Source organism: Rhinolophus hipposideros, assembly GCF_964194185.1.
Source record: "Rhinolophus hipposideros genome assembly, chromosome: 4".
Taxonomy (NCBI): domain Eukaryota; kingdom Metazoa; phylum Chordata; class Mammalia; order Chiroptera; family Rhinolophidae; genus Rhinolophus; species Rhinolophus hipposideros.
This window is the reverse complement of record NC_138050.1, coordinates 76,050,706-76,075,155: the sequence shown is the minus strand read 5'-3', so window position 1 is coordinate 76,075,155 and position 24,450 is coordinate 76,050,706. Positions and strand designations below refer to the sequence as shown.

The following is a 24,450-nucleotide window of genomic DNA, read 5'->3' as shown; positions in this document are numbered from 1 at the left end:
GACCTAATAGAAGGAACCTGAAAATACAACAAAAATGTTCTTCCCTACTATCTTGATACTTATTATATCTAGTTTTCCTCTATTTCTATGCATACTGGATCACTACAATTACCTTAATATGGTAGACTTAAGAGACATGCTCCAATGAAACCTGAGTGCCAGTGATATATGGTATTTGCAGGCAGAAACTTTGAAGAGGTAGTTCCAATGACAGACATCTACAGAGTGTAAGAAAGAAATAAACCTTGGTACTTCTAAGATATTGATATTTTGGAATTATTGCAGCCTATATTGACTGATAGAGGACCCCAAAACCTACCTTTCAGCTCTGGGGTACGAGAAAATATAGTTTTCATCGCTTTACCTATTTGTTTAGAACATGGAATCTGTGTATAAAATATAAAGGCAAGGACATTAAATGCATCACATAATAAACCTGAGAGGAAATTGTGTAGAACTCCCAGAGTCTCCTATTCTTGAAGTGATAATTTCTGACTTAAAAGCTATAGATGAGAAATAATCTCAATCACAGCCACAAAGAAGCCTGAGTAGACCATAACATTTTGTAACTTACATGATGTATAGTCATTTTACTTTCATTTGCTTACATATTATGTAAGACAAACTTGTTAAATTGTAAAGAAACAAATCATAAAATAGCATAACACGTTTTAGATATTCTCTATTCACTAGCGAGGTGAATTGTGTATCTTGTTTCCACTGCATGGGGTCTCTGACTGAGTCAAAGATTTTGAGTCAAATATTTTATAAGTCTTTTTATCAATAACAGTTGAATTAGAGACTCCGTGATTCATTCCTTACACACTCCAATTAATGAGGTTTAATTATAGATAAAATTATGAGCATAAAAAGAAGCTATAAAATGTTCAGAGACAGTAAATAAGAGATAAAAAGATGGTACACATTGGTTGACATTTAAATGCCAAAATTATATGTTTAATTTACCTTTCGTAAATCAACTGATAACATATTTCTGAAAATAGATATATAGTTGTTTAGAGCTATATATTACCTTATCTGTCAGGTGAAAATCACACACACACACACACACACACACACACAATACACTTAAAAGGAAGATATGTGCATTTTAAGCCCAATAATCTTAAGGGAAATAAAGTTAGAAATATGTGGAAAACCTTTAAGCCATCTAGTTGAAATATTAAAAAAAATGCAATTGCCACAAATAACTTAATATTTGTTAATAAGCAATAAAGTTAAAAGTTGATCTATACTTTATATAGTTTTCTTAAGACACCAGCATATTTCGGCAGTATTTTAGAGTCTTAGCGCTTAAAGACAAGCACTCTGGAGCTCTATCACCCAGTTAAAACAGCACAGCACTACACCAGCTCTGTGAACCCAAGAAATATATTTTACACCCCTACTTTACAGTTTCCTCACATTAAATAGGAAAGCTATTCCACATGGCTATTTTGAAGACTAAAGTGAAACAAAGCATAATCCCTAGAACAGAGTAATTGCTTGATATATATTAACAATTGCTATTTTCTGAATATGAAAATAATTACTGTAAGAGGTGTTTCAAAAGTAGGTAAATATGGACAGATATTTAATTGCTCCTAACTGTACATTTATATCATAATCTAATGCTTTTCAAGAGAACATGGGTTTTATAATATAATACTCCCATAGAACTGCAGCATCTTATACATACGATCAAAATTTTCAATATTGAATTATCATTGGTATTAATTTTAAAAATTTCTTGAAAGAAAAATAAAAGATGAAGACCTAGGCATCGGAATTAAAATTACACTGAGGAGGTATCTATTGAATGAACTGAGTATTCTCTACCTCTCCTCTTTTTTTCAGGTTCTATTATAATATTTTAATGAGGTTCAATGTATTCTTTTTCATTCCCCTTCATTTTTCTAATAACCATTTTCTAAATTAATGCAATCACTTATTTTCTGAGCACACAGGTTGGGTAAAGCACTTACTTTTTTCTGGAGCCACAAAGACAAATTGGAAGGCATTTGTCCTCAGAGAGATATATACATATGTATCTCGAGGGTGCCAAAAATGGATACACATGACTTGTATTCATCTTTTTTTACCAGTATATATTGAATATTATCATTTCAATAGTATTTTTTCTTTTCTTAAAATGTGTATACATTATTTGGCACCCTCTGTGTGTGTGTGTGTGTGTGTGTGTGTATGTATACATACATACACACAGACATATATACACATAGATATATACACATTGATATATACACACATATATATACACATACACACATATATACATATATACATGTATGTATGTATGTATACATATAAATGCATATACGTATATTGAGGTGGGGGTAGCATGCAAAGATATAATTCCAATACTGTGAGACAGTTATTTAGACAGAGGTGTTTATAAAGGAAATATGGTTATATTTCATGGGTGAGTCAAGTAAGGCAAGTAAAGGAGAAGATTCCTAAGCTGTACCTTGATTGATGAGGGAGCATTTCACAGAATGAAAGGCAGACATGGAGGGAATGGAGTTGAAAGAGGTGTTGACTTCCAGTTACATGAAGCAGATTATACAAGGTAGGCAGCCTGAAAACCAACTGCATGTACGAGTCAGCCAGTGTTGGTTACAGGGTACAACTGGGAAAAAGTGATGGGTGCAGATTATGAAGGGCTTTGTAGTACCATTTAGTGTTTTTTCATTAAATTATGAAGAGCCATTGGGTGTAAAAGTGTAATCATATTACAGAGATATTGAAGCAACAGTGTTGGCAGACTTTAATGAGTGGGTATGGCAGGTAAAGGAGGACGAGTGGTCTTCAAAAGCTTGTTGGTTTCTGGTTTGCAGTAACTATGAACTAAATTATACTCAATATAAAAATAGTAGAGTAAAAACAAATAATAGGTTTGTATTTCACAGAAAAACATGAGAAAAACTATTAGAGTGTAATTTGGATTTGTTGCATGCACTAATTTATATCATTATTCTGGAAAAATATTTGGTTCTAAAGGTTGCCTGACTAACTGTGTATACACAAAGGAGGTTATTTAAAAGAAAAGCATGCAGTACTCAGATAGCTACAGACTTTACCAAAAGCAAGAAGAAAGAACACCAGTGTCAACATCAAACTATTCAGTACTCACCGGATACTTAATATGTGTTACGTGATAATTATTGCTATAATAAAAGAGGAACTGCTTTCAACTCTTAATTTTCTAAACAGTTCAAGTCTGACTTTTGTGGTAATACATGAGATTGAACACCATCATAAAAGGTAATATAGAATTACTATTCTGTTTCCAGGGGCACCGTTGGATGAACCTATAATAGGCCAAGTCTAGGAGTTACTCATAAAAGTCTAGGGATTTTACAGCCGAATGAGCTGGTGTAAATTATGGTGCAATGTGCCCAAGTTCTCAGTATAAAGTTATGCAGAGAGATGCAGAGATTATCTCGGGTTGGTCAAATTTCATTTAGCACTATATAGCACACACAGCAACCTAGTAATATAAGGGTTTTATGCCCTGCTCTAACACATCACCACAGGGGAACTTAGTTCTCAAAAGGCAGCATATGGTTTTGCAGCACATGGTTCTGTTTTGCAGTTCATTCTTGCAATTTTCTGTAAGTTTGAAATGTGTCAAAATTTAAAATAAATGAAGCAGTAGCTCTGAACAATGGAACAAATTTGCCATGTTTATTTGTTTGTCTTCAGTGAAAAGAAACGGGAGCCTGGGCTGCCCGCACCTCCCACCTTCTTCCGCCTTCCCAAGCCCGCAGCCCAGGAAACCAGACAAAGACCCAGGGACTAGGTTCCCATGCAAGCTGAAGGCCCTGCGCTACCACAACCCTGCTGACTTCAACTACAAAGATGAAACTGAATTTAGAAGCTGTATTATTGGGCTTGAAGACCAGGAAATCAGACACTACTACCACATTGGACACAGAAGTAATTTAAGAAACATCTATAGCAGTGACTGGCGGAACTCTGAAAGGCCTATCAGAGACGTTAATTGTCCTCTCAAGATTCAAGTTCTACAAGAAGCAATTGACTGGATTCTAGGTTTAGCTATTAAACTTGAATATGGAGATAATGCTGAAAAATACAAGGGTTTGGTACCTGATAATTCAAACAATGTTGACCATGCTAAAAATGCAGAGCCATTGGTGCATTTGGATGGCAATTCAAATTTTGGTCCAGGAGCATCTGACACAGCATGCAGCTGCTAAAGCAAATCAAACAAAAGAAGGCTTGCCTGCTGCTTTAGACAATCATATTCTTGGTTTTGATACATGAGATGGCGTTCTTAATGAAGCTGCTAAAATTCTGCAATTGTTGCATATAGAAGAGCTCAGAGAGCTACAGACGAAAAATTAATGAAGCCATAGTAGCTCCTCAGGCAATTATTGCCCTTCCAAAGACAAATCACAGATGGGGGAAAGTTCAAAGATGACTATTTTAGGATTTCAGCATCTCAACTGCTAAAGAACCATGTACACTATGGCATGTGTTTGGAAATCAAATGCCACATTTTCGAGGGAAGAATCATCCAAAAATGACTATGTTCTAGAGATTTATCATGACTGCTATTTATTTCATAAAGTTTGAGAAAGTGGGGAAAAAACAAAAAGAAACGGAGGAAGAAATCTGTGGGACTTAAATTTTAAGTTCTCTCTACTTTTGTGTGTTTTTGAAATTTTAATCACATTTTTAAAATGCAGGAACATTTTGTGTGTCTTAAATTTTTTTCTACATGAACTAAATGATCAAAGTTTCAAATTTAGAATACAGAAAATAAAGCAACCCAGAATTACTCTTATAAACTAATTGAAATTCCTTACACTTATATAGGCATTAGATTATTTAAATATATTCATATCCACAAACAACATGCTTGATAAACAGTGGCAAGAATAATAAAAGGATGTTCTTATATTTATCACCCAGAGACCTTTTAATCATCCCCAAAATATTTTGTTTCATTTACAGCAAAAATGTCCAAGCCAGGATCACAATTTGCACTTTCTTAGTATGTCTTCCTAGTTTCCTTAAATCTAGAATATTTCGTCAGCTTTTCTTGGCTTTCATGACCACGTATTTTTTGGTTCAAAGCAATAACTTTGTGGACTATCTCTCTGAGTATATTTATGATTACTACATTTAACTATTGACAGCCTGAGACTTCCATTCCTGAGGGGGAAAAAAAATCATTGTATGTAGTTGTTCTCAACTAGAATCACCTGGAAAGCTTTTAAACCACCTGATACCAAAGTGGCACACAGAACCAGTTAAATCAGATCCTCTGGGGTTAGCATCCAGGCATCAGTATTTTTCATCAACTTAAGTGATTTATAAATTACATACCAAAATATTCATATGTTTACAGTATATTGTTTGATGCATACAACCAGGAACCTCGTTAAGATACAGAACATTTCTGTCACCCAAGGGAGTATCATCCTGCTCCTGTGCAAGATGGATCCTGGTGATTTGGACATCTGCTAAAAATCGTGTGTAAATACGATAGCACCTTGAAGGTCCTAAGATGATTATGAAGAGCCAACGTGTTGTAACACAAAGAAATAAGAATGCAATACTACCCCAGATACTGTTGGACAGGTGTCAAGAGGGCTTCTAGCTAGCGTACCAATTTGCAATGGACATGTAATTATTTTTAGTGCTTGTTCCCTTTGTTTCTTTTTTCATCTCTCCCTTTTCCCCTTCCTTCCCTCTCTCACACATCCTGACTTCCTTCTTTATTTTTTTCTGCTCTCCCTGAGTCAGGTTCCTAGCTATTTTAATTTATTGTTGTTTTTGCTTATTTATTTTCATGCTTTCCCTCTGTTAATTTACTGATTTTAATCTGCATTTTAGTTGGAAAAAAAAAAAAAAAAAGAAACACGAATGGATGCTTTTGAGAATCAGGGGTCTAGCCTAGGGATAAATTCCATGATGTCTAGTGTTTGCTATTATGAGACAGGCTTTGCTTGCCTAAATACAGTGTTCTACGTGGGGTGCATCCTATTTTGCTGGGGTTTGTACAGCTGCAGAATTACTCTGTATCGTGGCCATGACTTTCAGAATCCTGTTACTCTGACCACCTCCTAAATTGCTCTCTGCCATGTAGAACCCCACATCTGTTAGCAGCAATCTCAGCTCTATCATTGATTTGTGCGTATGTTCTCCTTTCTGGCCTTTATGAACAGCTGCTCCTAAAGACACTACTTGGTTGTTGCATTATCAAGAAGAGACTGTTTTTACTGTTATTTAATGTCAGAGCCCCAAGGTAGAGGTTTGCTGGCATGGACCAGATGTTTTCTCTGTTGCTCAGCAGTGCTTCCAAACCCTCTGCTTGGCTATAATGAATGTATAGACTTAGCCACTGGTTTTTCAGTGACATCTTGTGCTCATCACTTGCAAACTTGTGATTCACAGACATTAATTCCTTTAGTCTCACTTTTGTTATTCCTCGTAACTTCACTACCTATAAATGCCCTGGACCACCACCTCCCATCTTTCCCACTCACTACTGAAAAAATCATCTGTCATTATCATTATAAACTAAATATCCATTGCAGTGACCTCTACATTTTCTCTCCTTTCCAGTATTGATTTCATGGTTTGCTCATTACAGTCAAACTATTTCAAACCTTCTCAAACAATTAGCCGCTCTTTTCTTTTTTTTTTTTTTTTTTACCATCACATTTAACTGGTGAACCTCAATCACAGGTGAAGTCAACTATTCTCTAAAAAAAAAAATCACACTATCAGTCTCAAAGGTTTAATTTTAAATAATAACACACCTCAAATGACTAGTCAATAATGTCTGCTGATCTCACTCTGCCCTTAGGAAGCTCTTTCTTATTATATATAAACACTATTTTATCCTTTCTCATTTATCTTCATCACAACTCTATCTCAACCCTCACATGATGACTTTGCACTCTACTTGACTGAGAAAGTATGAGCTTCTAACCATTAGGCTGGGATCATAGGAACAAATTAGGATTGTCCCAAACAAACCTGAATACACTTGACTTTTCTGTGGTTTTCTTTAAAAAATATTTAATATGGGAGTTAACCTTTTTTCCTATACTGGGATTTCATTAAAAATAAAGTTGTTTTATAACAGTTTTTTTCTAATAGATAATATTCTATGTTAGTAAGACTGGATCCTCTTCAATGGCTTGAGAAGGCAGAGGGTTTGATAATGAGGTATAAAGAATGGAAAAGACCTTACTTTGGGAGTTAAAAGCTGTGTCATTTAGTCACCTCTACTAGTAACTCACTGAATGTAAATCCATGTACCTTTCATCATCTCTGGAAGACTTGGTTTTATAATTGGAAAATGAGTATACTGGTCTGGATAATCTTAAGGATTCATCCAAGTCTGATATTCTATGATTCACTTTATATAAAAAAAATCCTATGGATCTCAAAGCAGAAGGAAAGCAGGAGTACTGGATAATAACACAATTATGGTTTTGGAAAACTGCACAGTTATCATGGTTAAAATTTTTGGAACCCATAACTTAACATAAAAAGGGCATTATTACGTAAAAAGATAGAACTATCATTCTGTACAGTATCAGAGATGAATTTTCCCCAATAAATTTAATTCAATAAAACTATTTCACTGTATTCTTAACCATGGTATTTATTAACTTTTACAATACCCCAAGGGAGTGTTGCTCAATCTGAAAGATCTAGAACTTTTCTTAAACATTTCATGGATGTTACATATTAGAAAAAATGTCCCCTTGGAGTATCATATAAATTTAGAAACAGCTCACTATCCAAATGCTGTAAATCCACACATTTTCTTTAGAGTTCTTGGGCTTTGTAAATCAAATGTAATCCCCAAAGCATAATATATGCTGTCAGCTACAACTAGCCATTAATAACACATGGCATTCCTCTTAAAACAAGTCTAATACATGTAAATGTTATAAAATTTACAAGTCTCTGAAGCTGAATGGGGATGGTGATAATAAATGACTTAATAGACATTTTAAAATACAGGAAAAATACAGAAAATTACAAATGTACTTGAAAGTAGGCTTCTTTCTGAGTTAGTGCTAAACCAAAGTGATTAACACAGTTATATTTAGGTGAAAAGTGTTTCTTGGTGAAGCAGTGATTAAAAGCCTATGTATCTATGAAGGTGAGATTATGAAACTAATTTTTAATCATGTCATCAAAGGTATTAATTTGAATTATCTAGCAAATGTAATTTCTACCATTTCAAAGTCTGCTTTCTCAGAAAAAACTAAAATCAATCATTAATATTATGATATAATATTAGGCTCTGTGGTTTACACTTGGTGTATAGTATGCTTTAAGAACTTTTTTCAAAATTGTTACAGCTACACAAACTTTATTTTCTGTCAAATCTAACCTTAAACACTTAAATCATTTACACAGATATGCACACTCACATATACAAATATATTCTTACCTAATCATAAATTTATGTATCTCTATATTGCTTCATTTTTCTTTCTTAGTAAAATGGCAAAATTACCTCTGCATTAATGTCTTATTGCTGTCCTAACAAATTGCCACATATTTGGTGCCTTAAAACCACAAAATTCGTTATCTTGCAGTTGTGGGAGTCCGAATGAATCTCACTGGGCTAAAATCAAAGTATTGGAAGGACTGCATTCCTTCTGAAAGTTTTGGGAGATAAAATGTTTCCTTGCCTTTTGCAGCTTTGATAGGCTGCCACAGTCTTGGAGTGTAGTCCCATTCCATCATCAAACTCAGGAGTGGTTAAGTGAGTCTATCTCATACTGTACCAGTCTGACACTGACTTGTCTGAGACTCTGTCTTCCATATTTTAAGGACACTTGTGATTACATCTGACCCATCTGGATAATCCAGGATAATCTCTATATCTTAATTTTAGATGATTAGCTACCTTAATTCTGCCTGCAATCTTAATTCCTCCTTAATATGTGACGCGTTCACAAATTCCAGAGATTAAGATGTGAAAATCTTTGGGGAGGCATTATTCTACCTCTCACATCCTCCCACCTTTAAAATATGCATTTTACAAAAAAAAAAAAAGTTTTTCAAATATCAACTCATTCTTTAATAAAGGCTCTTCAGGACCGTGGCAGGCAAACTCCAAGATGCCCCCCAATGATATCCACATTGTGGTGGTCATACTGTGGTGAAATCTCCTTCGAGTGTAGACTATCCTAGTAAATTGATTCTAACAAACAGAATATATCAAAAGTGATGGAATGTCACTTAATGATTAGGCTGCATAAATCGTGGCTTTCATCTTGCTAGCAAGTTCTCTCTCTTACTGGCTATGAAGAAAACGGTGGCCATGTTGGGAATGCCCATGTGGCAATAGCCAGCAAAGAACTGGGGCCTTCAGTCAAACTGTTGTTGAGGGACTAAATGCTGTCAACAACCACATAAGTAACTTTGGAAGCAAATCCCCAGTCAAATATTCATCTGAGACCCTAATCCTGGCCAATTCCTTAATTATAATCTTAGCAACAATGAAGCAAAAAACTCACCTAAATTGGGCCTGGATGCTTGATCTACAGTTAATCCGAGATGACAAATGTGGGTATTGCAAGCCACCAAATTTTGTGGTAATTTGTTAAAAACTAATATACAACAGGTACAGTCTCCCTTTTCATCCTCCTTAATCAAGTAGGTCCTAGAAGATGTTGAACAATTCAGAGAAAGAGTGTAATGTCATAAAGCACAGATAAAACAGACTTATATTGACTTTTGAATTTGAAAAAAAAAAAAGCTTTGGTCATCAAGAGGGGTGGAAAATGATTCATGTTAAAATACATGGGAGAAAGATGAGTTAACCAAAGCTTTCCACCCACTAAATTAATACTGGATATTGTGGATTGAAAGAAGATAAAACTTACCAGGAAAAGGATGAGGAAGTAGAGTTGATTGTCTCCCAGAGAGAAGATCCTTATTCCTTCTTCTTGGACCAAGAGCTTGGGAAGATGGCAAATAAGTAAGTGCAGAGGCGATCCATGCCCTGAGATCAGGGAGAACAGTTTATGATAGAACAAAACTAGATGTTGGATCCAGATGGAACTTCGATAATATTCCATTGTTTGCATATAGCACAGCTGATTTATCCTTTAGATACTGATGAACATCTGGGTATTTCCATCTTTTGACTACTGTGAATAACTCAGCAAGGAAGGGCTGAGTCAGAGAGAATAATACCTTTAAGGCTGCTCTTCAGGTGAACAAAGCGGGAGGAACAGGAAGTGATGTTCTTCTGGGGTGAATTTTAGATGCCTCACAGCTTCCAGGAGGAATTACTGTCTGTAAGGATAACAAAACGGCTTCTTTGGGTTTCTGTGGTGGTGGGCCTTGGCATACTTCTGATTCAGGATGGAGGGTTCCCATGCGAGAAGACCACTCTGCTGCCCTGGTACTTTCTCCTTCCCCGAGGCTGGGGATTTGCAGCTCAGGCATGGGTAGTCCCCTTTCCGGACTCTGCTGACCCATCCCCTCAGCAGCCTTTGACAGAGCCATCCTCCACAGCTGGCAGGGCCTTTGGGACACAGTGCCACACTGTGATTCTGGGAGGAGAGGGGAAACAAGGCTTACAAGAACCTCGGGGTTTGCCGGATAAGTATTATGAGCCAGATTTCTTACATATGAGGCACCCCGGTGTGTCTCATCCCAAGACTCCAGCTGGCCTCCTATAGGACTGCTGAGATCCCGCGAGATGGAGCTTCCTCCGTGAAGAGCGGTCCTGCCTTGGGCATGATTCTTCCATTCTCTGGGCAGTCGTGGAAGCTGAGTGTAACCCAGTCCACCATCTCCCTTCTCTTCCGTCATGATGGGCACTTTCTCTCCCCCAAAAGCCACAGTCACATAGTGTACTCTGTGGGCTCTAAAGGTGATGTTTGTCTTCCTGGGAAACCCCTTACTCCATCCACCTGGACCAGATGCTAGCCCTGGCCCGCAGGTGTCGCCAATGTGTTAAAACTTTTATTTGTTTGTTTGTTTGTTTACTTGCATTTGTTTGAGTCCTGGTTTTCAATTGTTTGGGTGTATACCCCAGTGGAATTGCTGAGTCATATAAAAATTTTGTTTAACTTTTTGAAGAACCACCAAATTGTTTTCCACAGCAGCTATACCAATTTAAATTCACATGAACAAATACAGGGTTCTAATATCTCCATGTCCACACCAACATTGATATTTTACATTTTTTAAATTAAAGTTATCCAAGTGGATGTGAAGTATACATACAAAATTTTATAATTGAGTATTTAGGAACATTTTACTTTTACCCTTTTATTTGTTTAGGTAGAATCTTACTCTTTTCTATCTCTGGTGTACACATATTTTATAAATACTTTCTGCTGATTTGAAACTGATGATTTTATTGAATATGCCATAATTTCACACGTATCTATGTTATAATTTGCTGTTTTTAAATAAAATTTTATATAACTTAATTTCATTTTTCTCATTCATTCTTCAAGCTAACTAGTAAATAGGATTGGAGCACTGGACAAGAGTTGGCTGGTGGAAGCAGGTTCACTTAGGCTCATGGAAGAAGATTGCAAGGGTAGGCTCTATGTTACTTGTCCATTATCTACTGGTTGTAGAGAGCCTAATTGAATGATAAAAATGGCAGTATATCTGAGGAGAACAGAAATGAAGAGAGACAATGAAATAGAGCATTTAGTCTGTAGACTTGAACCAGATTTCTGTGATCTTTTGCAGGTTATTTAACCTACATGTATGCTTCTGTTTACTCACCTGAAAAATATAGATAATAGCAGTACCACTCATAAAATTGTGAAGATTGAATTATAAAACATGCTTAGAACATTTTTATAAATGCTTAGAACAGCAAACCCTAGCTCTTAATCCGTCATCCAAACTAAACTGTTTATTCATTAAGAAAAGGATTCCAGGTATATCAGAATAGGATAAAAAAGAAAAAAAAATACACACACACACATGTATACATATAAAAGAAAAAATACATATATATATATAACATATATATTATATATATATACATATATATATGTGTGTGTGTGTGTGTATATATATATATATATATATATATATATATATATATATATATATGTATATTTCTAAAGGGGGAGGGAAAGGGTTGATCCTCTTGTACTATAGTTTATAGTGGCAGAAGAATTAAAAAGAAATATGTAGTCTTAGGGAGATTAATGGGTTTTCCTTGACCATTAGAAAGATTTAGTCTCTGTAGGGACTGTCCAAACTTCTTAGTTTACAGTCATTTTTACATATCAGATATCCAATGAAAACATTGAATAACTCTGGCACTTCTTTGTAAAACATGCAAGAGAGCTAAACAGTGCTTATTTTGTATACTAGCCTAAATTATTTGTTCATTAATTTACCAACTAAAATCTATTCAATGCTTTGTTCATGAAATCCACATTTTGTTCCATAATGATATAAAAAAATAGCCATATTTTCTAGGTTTTATGAAAACTGAAAAAAAATGCAAGTTTTGAACTGGGAATAATTAAAATGCTTCATCTCTTAGAAAAACTATGAGAAAAAGTCTTAGAGAAAAAGCTGAAATTGGCTTTATGTACCCTTTTTAAAGTTAATTCAAATACTGACATTTCCAAAATTAGATTGGAAGGATTAAGAGACAGAAATATGACAAATAAGCTTATCTTACATCACAAACAATGGAAATGTTTGCTTTGCTGTAAATATAATATTGAGGAAATCACTAACTTGTGCATTTGCTTGTTAATATTAAAATCTCATACTCATAGTCTGATGGAAAAAGTCTTTTGTCTGCATTTATCTTTTTTTCTCTAAACTGTTTTTAATTAATGTAAAAACTAAGAACTATGCTAATAATCAGATAAAGGAGATTACATTTGGACTATCAATTAGTTTTAAAATAAGACTTCATTAAATCAGTTACTATGGCGGATAATTTGAGTATATGCTCAATAAAGCCTTCTCTTTGGAGTCTTCATCTTAGGGGAAAAACTCTTCTACAATAATTTTAAAGATTTTTCTTGAGGCTGTCCTCAGACATTAGTTGTTGCTCAGTCAATATTATTTAAAAGACCTCATCTCTTCATCAAGAAGTCTTCCCAACATTAAAAAACAATAAATGTTTGTTATATATTATTTTGCAAATTGAGACAAAGGTATTACAAAATAAGGAAAAGAAGGGAAAACAAGCCTAATTTGGATTGAGATGAGTACAGAAAAAGATGCTATAATTTTGCTTTGCTTTGCTTTACTCTTTCTTTAGGTAGACCACAAACTTTGCTCTGTTCTGTTTAGCACAGAATGGCTAGAGGGCTACAATTAATGATACAATTTTTAATGGTCATACAATGAAAACCATCTTGTTTTGTCAGACTCTCGCTTTAAATTAAGTTAGTGCGAAAGTAATTGAGTTATTTTCAATTATTTTTAACTTTTTGAAGCACAATTACTTTTGCACCAACCTAATAACTCAGTAAATTCATACTTAATGATGCCTTAAATTATTTCAAGTTGAGGAATAAACATTTCATTGAATAAACAGGACTCAGAACAAACATGCACATATGTTGGGTTTGATAATCCATTAACTTTAATTTAAATTTATATTTGAATTCATACTTTAGGAATATAATTTGCCTATTTTTTTAAAATCAGGTTTCCAAATATCTAGCTATTTTTCTACATATGAGGTGTGATCAAAAATATGAATTGTTTAAATTAAAATATTTAATATGAATGTTTAAATTAAAATAAAAATATGAATGTTTAAATCAAAAAATAATCGTATAAATTAATAAAAGATACATTGCCACTCATCACTCTCAAAATATTCCCTCTTGCTTTGAACACACTTATCCCATCATTCTTGCCACTTTCTGAAGCAGTTTTGGAAGTCCTGTGTCGTGAGTGTCTTAAGTTGTGCTGTCGTGGCTAGCTAGATGCCCTGAATAGATTCAAAATGTTTACCTTTTATGGTCATTTTGACTTTGGGGAAGAGGCAAAAGTGTCACGGTACCAGATCTGGCGGATAAGGTGGGTAAGGACACAACACAATGTTTATATTTGACAGAAATTGCCATATGCCAGAAGTTATGTGTGACATGGAAGATGATTAATGGCACACTTTAAAACACACCTTCATTCAGACATAGCTCAAACCCAACTGACTGCACCAAACAAGTTGAAATTTGTCACACTCCAATGTGCTACTGCCCGTATTGAAGATCCTTGCCTTTCTGTTGGATGGCATGTAGCAGCAGAATTCACTGTATTTTTTTTTAATCATATCTTATAAATTCCACAACGGAAGGAAGTTTTCCACCACTAATACATACTGGTCAGGTTCACTGTTAGGTGTGGTCCTGAAATGCTGAACACAGGTATATAGTGGTCATGCAGCCTTGTTGAGGCTTGCCAGCTGTGTGTATTAATTTCTTCCAAATAATACAGACTTTATGAAAATACTCAGCCAATGATGGTAACACTTGTTCCTTCCTGTCTTTATCTTTCTACTTCTTTATGGAAGGGATAAAAGAAATCTTGTCCTCTCAGGGTATTGTACATGTATATATACAGAGGATGCCAACAAAATGTATACACATTTCAAAAAAGGAAAACGGTATTAAAATTGTAATACTCAATATATACTGAGAACAAAAGATGAATGTAAGTCACATTTGTCTTCTATCATTATAAGGGGTATTCAAAGTGGTTACCTTCAGCATCCAGACACTTTTGATTACAATAAACTACTGCTTGAGCAATGTTGACCGAAGTATCCACTTACATACATTTTTTTGGCACCCCCAGTATATATATATATTTTTTTCTTCACAAAGAAAACTTAACTGTGTCATGAAAAATTGGCGTTTGATTAATAGAAATAAATTGATTAAAAGAACAATACCTGGAGCAAAGATAACAGAGATGACCAGCTGGGAGAAAACACTCAAAATGTCTAATAATATCAAAGAACTGAAAGTAAGAAAACAGCTCATTAGAAAAGTAAACCAAAGATACAAGCAGGTGATTTAAGGAGAAACCCAAATCACTGTATCAATATAAAGAGATGCTCAGTAATTAGAAATGTCTTTTAAGACAACAATGAATTTAGCAAAGAATAAATGTCTGGATAATAATAAGTGTTGTAATGTTAATCAAAGTCGTTCAGGCTGCAATAAAGAACAAAAAGCATTTATTTGAGCAAAAAAGAGGTTTAGATTCAGGTAGCAACTTAAATTGTGCTCCGAAGAAAACAAAGAAAGGCAGGGTTGTAGAGAGGTACAATTTACAAATGTGGTTCCAATTTTGGTCATCTGAGCAAATGAAGGATCCTGGCTGATTAACAGGGATTGATTAGTTCCAATATGCAAATTCAGGGGAGGGACTAGAAGGAGGAAGTAAAGTCCAGGTGTGTCCATGCAGCCGTTGTTCCAGGATGTTAAGGCTCAGCCTTGGGCTGAGATTAGTTTAGAAACAAGTTAACTGAGAACTGTGGCAGGAAGCTCCACTTCCTCAGTGGCCTCTTGACTATTTTAAGTGACTTGAGTAGCAATGCTTATTCCATTTTATTTTCTCCATTATCAATAGATATGGGCCCAAAGCACTACTCATGTGAGCAGAGATTGCTTCAGCCATTCTGGAGAGCAAAGCTTATTTAAACTGATAATGCTCAAACCCTAGGTTTTCATGAATGCACTCTTGCTTATGGACCACAGAATATTTTCATAGCCATCCATAGGGTACATGTTTATGAACATTTGTCACAGAGGGTTTTGTTTTGTTTTCTTGTTGTTTTTTTGTTTTGGGGTGTGTGTGTGTGTGTGTGTGTGTGTGTGTGTGATTGAAGGGATTTCTAGACAATCACTGTGCAAAACTGAGTAATATGTAAGTCAAATGTGAATGATGCTTATGCAGGGAATAAAATGATGAAATAAATGTACACATAGCAACATATGTATATTGCTATATATTGCTAAAAATCCACTATGCTTAGAAACCTTTAAAATATGTGCACATAAAACTACACTACATATTTCACAAAGATACGTATGAGTAAAAGACTACACATCAAACACGTTTTATATGGCAGCCTATAATAGGAGGAAAGGACTGGAAGTGGGAAAGGAGAATGAAGTAAAAGATGACAGGAACAGGTGATGTCAGTAGTGTCTGGCTATGAACATAAGCATATGACTGACTATTTGTACCTAAGGTCCAAAAAATAAGTATGCTTAAGATAAGCTATAAAAGATAGAAGATTATGATTCATGAGACGGGAAACACTGAGTTAAAACTCTTGGCCTTCTTGAAATGAACAGTATGGTAATCATATTCCAAAATTCTGTAACACTAGTAATTTGAAAGTTAAGGGTGTACCTTATCCAGAATATACCATCTTGATTGTAGCATTATGCTGAGAAAAATCCTTAATTGCAAAATATTTTCTTCACTTTTTAAAAGAAATAAAAAACAATGAAAGCTGACTATGGAATTCAAAAACACAAAACTTATTTATTCTTTTAGTTATTTGCTTACTGTGTTATTGGACTTGCTATAAAAATGCTTTCTTTAAGAGAAAGTAAACCTTGTTTGGATCCAGTGACATTTTAATGGTAAGCTGCGAAAGCTGTTCTAAAGCAGCACATTAAAAAGCTGCAACTGGGGAAAGTCAGCTTCTAATTAATGAGCTTTAAGATAGAGGGGAAAAATAAGCTACATAAAGACATACTTAAGCTTACAGTCCTCAAAGAGAAAACAATCCTCATTAGTGACTAAATCATAGGCGTTTCGAGTCAAAAGAGCTTAGCAACCTAAAATAATTTAAATGTGAAAACATATTGCTTTGATTACAATTACTACCTAAACTTCAATAATTAATCTCTAAGAAATATGCTTTGTGTATTTGCATGTGGGAGGAAAAACGCAAGGAGAAATGTCAATGTTTTAGGACACAAAAATATTTAGGCTTTTATTCCTGACCTAATGGTAATACGTGTAAAATTTGAATCTGAGGTTCTGGTCTTGCTCCAGGAGGTGGAGCCCTTCAGCTGTTCCTTCGTGCTCTTGGAACCCTAGACTGGGTGAACTCATGTCATCTTGCATATTATTATAAAATTGTTTAATATTTGAAAACGATAATGGTGACTTTTAACATACAAAGGCAAGAGCAGGAGAAGTAGAGTTTTTACAAACAATACAAACGGCGCAACTTCTCTGTTTTATTTTGTTTCTTTGTGAAAATATTCACATGTGAGTTTTAATCATTATAATTGGAGATTTTTGAAGTGATACAGAAAGAACTATAGAATTGCTGGTGCTGATTTCCTACGAAGATGATTGCAATTAAACAATGCACGAGTGCAGAATGTGATTCAATTTTAGGAGACAAATGTTTACTGTCTTCAAAGAATAGATTTCTTGCAAGGATTTCCAGGATTCCATGGCCTATCCACTGGTTTTCCATATTGAAAGTCAGAATACAGGTTGTTCTTCAGTCTCTGCATGGCCTACCAATAAAACAAAACAAAACAAAAACAAAAAACAAAACAATAAAAAACATCTGGAGTCAAAATAAGCATCATTATTCAACTATCTCTGCTGCAATTGATCTTTAAATTGACATTCAAAGCTACCAAAATTATAACACCGTCTATGCTCATTTATGAACACCTAAGTCTAGGTTTTAGTTTTTTAGCCAACGTGGCAAGTCTTCGTATTTTATTGCAGGTGATCTCTGTTTTTGCATTTCATTTCTTTTACAGACTTTATTTCCTGGAGCAGTTTTTGGTACACAGTAAAATTGCATGGAAAGTAAAGAATTTTCATATAGCTATCCCCTCACTGATGCACAGCTCCTTGTAGCACCAGAGTGGTGCATTTGTTACAATTGATGATCAAACCTCAATACATTAGTACCCAAAGTCCATAGTTTACATTAGGGTTCACTCTTGGTGTTGTGCATTCTATGGATATTGACAAAAGAATAAGAACATGTATCTACCATTATGGTATCCTATAGAATTGTTTCCCTGCCATAAAATTCTCCTGAGCTCTACCTTTTCATCCCTCCAAATCTCTGACAACAATTAATCCTTTAATTGTCTCCATAGTTTTGTCTTTCCTGTAATGTCTTATAATTGGAATCATACTGAATATAAACTTTTTCAGAGTTAATGGAGCACATATATATTGACTACGTTACTATGGATATATTACAGTCCCCAAATTTTGCTATTTGAACCAATTAATAAATCAGCAGATACAGAAAGAATTTCCCAATGAAAAGGAGTGACTTTTGGCATTTTACTTGGGTTTTTCATAGTACATAAAATCCTCAAGATACTATGAGCTTAAAAAAAAAAACACACTACAATTATTATACCATTTTTAAAAAGTCTCATGAAATGTCAAGAGAAAAATTCAGTCAAATATTGAAGAAATTATTGGCATAAAATAATTTTAAATCACTAGAGAAATCACAAGGAATAGCATGTACAACTAGTACCAAGGAAATGTGTTGTAATGACTTTCTTTGTCATTCAATAGGTACAATAGGTACACTGAAAATTATGGTAAATTTGCAAAACAGTGGAACTCCAACAGATAGATTTTGTTTTGAACTTTTTATTGGTTGACTGGGCACAGAAATGAAAATTAGATTCAATATTTGAACTCTGTATTGGGAAAACTATATGCTCAAATTTCGACAAACTCCATTTTAACATGCTGTTCACATATTCACAAAGAAATACCTTTTTGGGCTTTTAATATATTATTTTTAAATAAATTCATATTTTAAGTACCAATAAAAAATGTGAGCAATATTTGAAATTTTTATTTGATAAACATTATCTATATATGTATTTCCCTTTTTACTATTAAGCCAATTTCCATATAAATATTTTCATGCATTTTTATGAATTGTTAACATTATAGAGAGTTAAAATAGACTTTTATAAAGGAAGATTTAGTTGCTTCTCAGAAATGGTCCCATAGGTTGTAGTGGTGTGGTGGTTTCCCCTTTTCCTGTATAAATACTTGATTTTATTCAATAAATTATTCATCTACGAGTAAATCAGTATGTTCATTTAAAACAAAACAAACTTATGAATAAAGTGTTACTCTAGCACTGAGCAAGCTAATTAATGCAACATCAATAGGACATAGAGTACATAGGATTCAGAAGCACATCTATCTTCACTACTGTGTATATTGCTTACCAATCAGCACTTATCTGGACTTCAAGATATGGATTTATGCTAATTAGTGTAAATGAGATTGATATAGATATCACAATACAATTGACAGATTTTTTTTAAAAGGAAGACATTTCTTTCCACACCTTGAACAATTACTTGCCTCTATCCAACTACCACTTCCTTTAGAAGTCAACAAAATTGAATATTGAGAAATGAATATTGAAAAAATGGTAAATTAATATTTATTACTGTTTATCCATGCTATATATATTATATATGTAAATGTGTGTGTGAGTGTTTATATATACAAGTTATTGTATTAAAATATATAACATGACATACAAAAAATTATAGGTTATCTTTGTATTCTAAATAAGCATGACTTATTACATATGCAGTTTTCAGTTCTCAGTCACAGAGCCCCGCCCTTCAACACCATGCAAAATTCAAGAGAAATCACATGCAGATGTAGATCATGCAGTAAATAGTCTACAACAACAGCCTTTATACTTTTTTCGTATCTCTTTGTACACACCAATTCTCTCAGCAGGCGAATCTACTTCCTCTCTCCTTGAAAGTGGTTGCTGCTCTAACAAAAAACTAATCCACGGGTTATTGGCTCTGGAATCAAGCAGGAAGCAGAGTCCAGGAAAACACGGAGAAGACTATTAACAGAAACAGAAAATCTAGTGAGAAAACTGATGTTAAAGACTGAAGAAAAAAAGGCATGTACGTTTGGGTGGAAGAATTAGCAAAACTGCTGATTGAATTACATGTATGATAGAAAATATTCCTGATGAATTTGAGAACTAACTACACACGTTAAGGCATGGTGTTCAAAAGTGCCAGTTGCTTTACACATGCTACCTATGACATGGTATTGTAAAATAAATGGGAAAGGAAAGAAGGGGCTGTTCCTTTTTCAAGCAGAATTGGGAGGAGATATATCAAACCTAAGATTGCAAAGTTAGAAAATATGACTTTTTCTCATCCCCTACAATGCCTGACAATTTTTTTTTCCTCAAAGTGAGAAACAGCATTAAGATAAATATCAATCCATATTACTCCTAGTAAAATGCAGCTTCGGGGTAAAGGTAAACTACAAGTTGAGGCTGCATGTCTCTTTTTCCAGTCTTTGAAAGATTTATTGCAGCTAGACATAATGGATTCTAAGAATGTTAAGGGGCGTTGTCCCATAGCAGCCTTATCTACCTAAAGTACAGAGATATCTGTCTCAAACAGAATTATGGATGAGTCTTTGGGGACATTGAGTGAATCCCAATGTTATTTACTGAAATTGACAATGTTTTTAAGAGAAATGTATTGGTGAAAAAATCAACAGCCTGGAATAAAAGGGGTGAAGCAGTTTAAAAGAAAAAAAGGAATATGGGCTTCTGGCCCTAAAGGGCAGTAAGTGGCTGATGAAGCTATTCAGTTATAAACAAGGCTATTTTTCATCAAAGCATTATAAGGGTGAATTCAAAAGGCAGAGATAAGCTCCCAGAAGGTAATGTTAAAAGCTGTGCAAAATACTCTGAAAGAGAAAAACGAGGCCTTACTTGAAGAATATTTCCTGTTCCAGAAGTAGAGGTCTACCATATACATGCACAACTGGATTCCAAAATTACTGTGGACCAGTGATGGCTATGTGCTTCTACTTCCTAACTTTTTTGGCGTTTCTATGATTCTGCCTCATTATTACATTTTGCATTGTAGTGTAAGTGGGAAAGATAACTTTTATTTTTGTACACATATATTTAGATTTAGAGAAAGCTCAGCTAACTTATCTTTTTAGTTCTGGAGTAAGAAGAGCTAAACAAAGAAGCTACAACTGAGAAACTGCCCATGAGGAAGCCACTCCTATCTGAACCTGATTTCCATGATACAAGCCTGGGCTTTGTGTTAGTGCTAGTTTGGGGAGATTTTGCCTAAGGGGTGTGTGCATGCTGTATGTTTCTAGTCTAGTTCATTCCAGTCACCAGATGAAAATAGCTGAGAGACGAACCACTACCAACCTGTGGAACAGAACTGCCTGGCCCATAACTAGGTGAATTTATGCCCCACAAAATTTGAGAAAAAATAATTCTGTGTTGTTTCAAACCACAATGTATTGTTATGCAGGAGCGGATAATGGAAACAGAATAAGATATCACTGATCTCTTGTAGCACAGGTTATAATACAGATAACCATAAATGGTTTTCTAATGGATAGGTATTGTAGATATATTCTAATTATCATTACAAATCTGAAAATTGATTAAAAATGAGAAATTTTTATTTAAAAAAATAACTGCATTTTTTAGAGAGTTGATAAAATTTGTATTTACCTCAGTCTATGGATAAAATCAGAATAACGTATTGGGTCTAAACAAGAATTTTCCATGGTGCATTTTTTTATGTTTGTATTTTTATGAAGATACTTATCTCTCTCAGATCATCTGGTGCTCTTGACACAGACAAGCATCATGACCATGAAATAATGACATGGAGTGCATAAGGGAGAGAAGAGGCAGAATTCCATTGTTCATTTTATAATTGGATTATTTTAATTGTATGCTTATTTAATTGCATTAATCACATTTTATAAACATTGTTTATTTAGTTGCAGTCCTCTTGTTTGTGGAAATATATTAATATATAATACGTGGAAATTGCTAGTTATACAGAGAGGATTTTTATGGTTGCTCATAGTCTATTATAAGCATCTTACCAGTTCACTGGGAAGATAATACTGCTATAAAACTCATAATTTAATTCACAAAATTGGGCAAGATATATTTTAACATTTCTCTTTTTGTACTGCTCACTTTTATTATTCATCTGAGAAATAGTCAAAATAAGCAGAAACATTTATTTTGTGTCACCGAAGGAAGGATGGAATAAGATTTTATATGAGCAGTAATTCTTGGATCAAGTACCTCTTCACTTGTACGGATAATGGCTGAAATCATAGGAATATGTGCATAATAACCCTAGAGTTTTTATTTTACAGTGCTACTGAAAATCCACCACATTAATATTTACAATGGATACAAAACAGGTTTTAAGAGACCAGTGATAAAATAAAGTGTAAAGAAGTTAAAAGTACTTAAAAGCTCTTTACTTACCATATGATTAGGTCTGTTTCTGTTGAAACAGAAAGAAACCTAATTTAAAATGATTTGAGCCCCAAAAGAATTGATTGCAAAGCAGTCAAAAAGTCTTTGAGGATAATTTTAAACTCAAATGTGGATTCAAATCCTGTCATTAAACTTTATTTCTCTCTACGTCTTGGTTCTGCCTTCCCCTCTGTCACCTTCACACTCATGTTCTCCAAGATACTGATAGTCATTTTGCACCATGAGCAGTGAGGGAACCTAGAATGTTCATTAGCCCCACTTAAGGAGATTTCAGTAACAACTCTTACCTAACCCCAGCTCCTCAGATTCAATCGTGATTGTCTGACATGCGACCAACACATCCACCTCCAAATTTTTAAAGGCTCCGCACGTATTTGTAACAAAGACATCTCTTCTTTTCCCTTACCAGAGGAATGAAGGTCTTGGATGCAGATCTCACTGGCCCCTATTGACTCAGTACCCCATTTCTGAACCAATCACTTTAGGTCACTCGGAGGGTTTAGGCCTATCAGAGATGGTCAGTCAGAGCCTAACAATTAGCTAGCAATTGGGACAATGACAACCAAAGTATGAGAATTTTGGGGAGGCAGTTGTGGAGAGCACTTCCTAAGAAAATTTAGGGTAATATTTTGCCAGGAAGATGACAGACTTCTCAATAGCAAAAATAGCAGATATCCACTACAGGTCAAAAATTTAATGATACTGTGTGGGTTGATTTTTAATTCTTGGTGAGTCATAACACAAGGAATTAGAGTTAAGAATACTTTTAAAGCAATATTTCACTGTAAGTTATAGCAAAAATATTTTCCTATGCCATGCAAATTTCTGAAAGTATACATTATGTTATAAATGCATCAAATAAAATATACAAATATAAAGGATTATTTCATATATGCTTTGAGTTGTTATTACCATTGTATTATGATTATGACGATGGTTATTATTATAACCAAGAACTTTTACTTTGCATAGGTTACAAATTATTTTAAAACCAAAAATTATGTTTCTTTTATGACATCTTTCTACAAATAAGAAAAGTATCAAAATCATTTTCTATATTCAAGCAAGGAGGGACTCACTGAATTGTATCCTTTTTATATTCTTTATTTTCCTATGTAAGAAAACATGAGTTTCACAATGTTCTTGGGTATCTGATGCTCACTTAAAACTCAAAAACTCAGACAACATTGTGAAACACCATTAAGTAAATAGAACCACCATTATTAGAAAAACAGAAGTTACATGCAGCGAATCACATAGGAGGAAGAGAAAGAAACTGGTTTACTTTCATTTATCACATCCTCAGGGAATAATGGTACCTGTCAATAACAGAGAAGATGCCTTCTGGGAAGCAAGAATTGTAATTCCCTAGCAATTCATTTATTGCTTTATGACCTAATAAATAGACAATTTGTTAAATGAAGTTCTTTGTGGACACCTGTTGCATTAATGTGGACACACAGCTTTAATTTGTTAGTTGTTTTTGTTATTTGTTTGTAATCACAATAACATAACTCCAGTTAACTTCAAGAAAAATGAATTGATTGAAAAGACAGTGGGCTATCTCAAGAAGTTAGAAGAGGAAATAACTCAAGGTTAGGAAAGAAACCTGGAAACTTCAAGAGCACCAGGACAGAATTTCACTGACCTTCTCTCTAGTGAATATCTTTGCTATGTGAAGTGTAGCCCAGCTACCAGCAGCATCTGCACTACCTGAAAGCTTACAAAAATGAGAGAAAAGTGCATGATATCCTAGACCAGAGTCTGCATTTCAACAAGTTTTCCAGTTATCCTTATGCACATATCCTTATGAAGAAGCATTTCAATTAATGTGGCCCACGTACAATAATAAATCTCCGTGTCTCTCTGTTCCAAATTTACAGGTACGGGAGAGAAAATATGATCAGCCCAGCTCTGGTGGATTGTTTAACTTAAGTTATGTCAACTATGGAATGGAGACAGGCCGGTCACACAGAACAAATGCTCACTCTTAGAGACTCTTGTTACACCAGGGTGTTCTGACTCCACTTCAAAAGTATTTCATAAATGCAGAATCAAAACCCTGCTTTCTGACAGGTGTAAACATAGTACAAACG

The 24,450-nt window shown here is 34.4% G+C and overlaps 1 pseudogene across 1 annotated transcript; it reads left to right on the top strand.

The window, feature by feature from the left end:
- The first annotated feature begins 3,704 nt into the window (after positions 1-3,704).
- Positions 3,705-4,465, top strand: LOC308496905 (RNA transcription, translation and transport factor protein-like; annotated as a pseudogene). Its single transcript has one exon. The product of its transcript is annotated as an RNA transcription, translation and transport factor protein-like (transcript).
- The last annotated feature ends 19,985 nt before the right edge of the window (positions 4,466-24,450 follow it).